The sequence below is a fragment of the Gekko japonicus genome, unplaced genomic scaffold (genome assembly GCF_001447785.1).
Source record: "Gekko japonicus isolate JY-2015 unplaced genomic scaffold, Gekko_japonicus_V1.1 scaffold2900, whole genome shotgun sequence".
NCBI lineage: Eukaryota > Metazoa > Chordata > Lepidosauria > Squamata > Gekkonidae > Gekko > Gekko japonicus.
Genome location: NW_015177102.1, coordinates 192,935 through 194,622, shown reverse-complemented (window position 1 = coordinate 194,622; position 1,688 = coordinate 192,935).

Below are 1,688 nucleotides of genomic sequence, written 5' to 3'. Positions count from 1 at the left end.
TGAAGCTGCCAGTGTGACCATGGGTCAGTCACAAGTTCTCTCAGTGCTGTTCTCTCAAGGGCAGTTCTCAGGAGAGCTCTCTCAGCCCCACCTACCTCAGAGGGTGTCTGTTGTGGGGAGGGGAGGGGAAGGGAAAGGAGATTGTAAGCCGCTCTGAGACTCCTTCGGATAGTGAAGGGTGGGTTCATCCAATTTCTTCTCCTCCCCACTGCAGCCTCTCAGCCTGAGCACCACACAGCTCCACAACCCCTGGAATAATCTTTCCGTGGGTCAGAAAGGATTGTAGGAGCAGAAAGGGACAAGTGGAGATTTCATGGGTCTTCTGTTGATGCCTATTTGGATGCAAATCAAAGTATAACCTTGATTTATTGGCACTCCCAACATCCCTGAAAAATGAGACTTACCGATTTCCTGTCTCGTTACCAGTGCTGATTTCTCCATGCCTACCACTCCCCTGCATATCATACCTAGAGATGTGAAGGCCCGGAAAAAAACAGAAAAATTCGGGGGAGATAGGTCAGGGGTCCCTGGCCTTTCTGAGCCTACAAGCACCTTTTGAATTTCAAAGATGCGGCGGTTCATTAGCCACAAAATGGCTGCCACAGGAAGCAGAGCCAGCCTAAAAATGGCTGCCGAAGAGGAGGAGATTGGATTTATACCCCACCCTTCACTACCCAGAGTCTCAGAGTGGCTTACAACCTCCTCTCCCTTCCCCTCCCCACAACAGACATCCCATGACATAAATGGGGCTGAGAGAGCTCTCTCGAGAACTGCCCTTGGCAGAACAGCTCTGAACTTGCGACTGACCCAAGATCACACCAGAAGCTGCACATAGAGTGGAGAATCAAACCCGGTTCTCCCAGATTAGAGTCCGCACGCCTAACCGCTACACCAAAACTGGCTCTCTTATCTTCAGTCACAGACTGAAGATCCTTGAGCTGTGGTGGCAGTGGCTGCCAAATAAATGTTTTCCAAAGCCAATCAAATATTCCAGAGCCAGTTTGGCGTAGTGGTTAAGCGGACTCTAATCTGGGAGAACCGGGTTTGATTCCACACTCCTCCACTTGCACCTGCTCGATGACCTTGGGCAAGCCACAGTTCTGTCAGAGCTGTTCTTGAAGAAGAGCCGTTTCTGTCAGAGCTCTCTCAGCCTCGCCTACCTTACAGGGTGTCTGTTGTGGGGAGGGGAAGGGAGAGGAGATTGTCAGCCGCTCTGAGACACCTTTGGGTAGTGAAGGGCGGGGTATAAATCCAACCTCTTCTTCTTCTAAACCACTCTGAGACTCCCTTGGGTAGTGAAGGGTGGGGTATAAATCCAACCTCTTCTTATTCTTCAGTAGCCAATCAGGAGCCTTACCAGGAAAACCCCAACCTGACCCTGCTCACTTTCTAAAAGCACTTGGGAGGCACCTACTGGCACCCCACATGGTGGTGTTGGGCAACAGCAGAATCTTCCTGTCCTGGCAGAGAAGCAGTCAGTTCCTTCCTTCGTCATCCTCGACAGTTCATGGCTAAGTTTTGCCTGGGTAAAAGCAGGCCAGTCAGGCGTTCCAGGCTCTTATCAGGGGATGATCCATCTATGCTCAAGTCCATAAGCCAGGGGTCGTTCCGTAGAAAAAGAGCTAGGGGAACTCATTAGCATAAGGCACACCCCCTGACATCACCGGAAGTGTGTCATAAGGCCACAC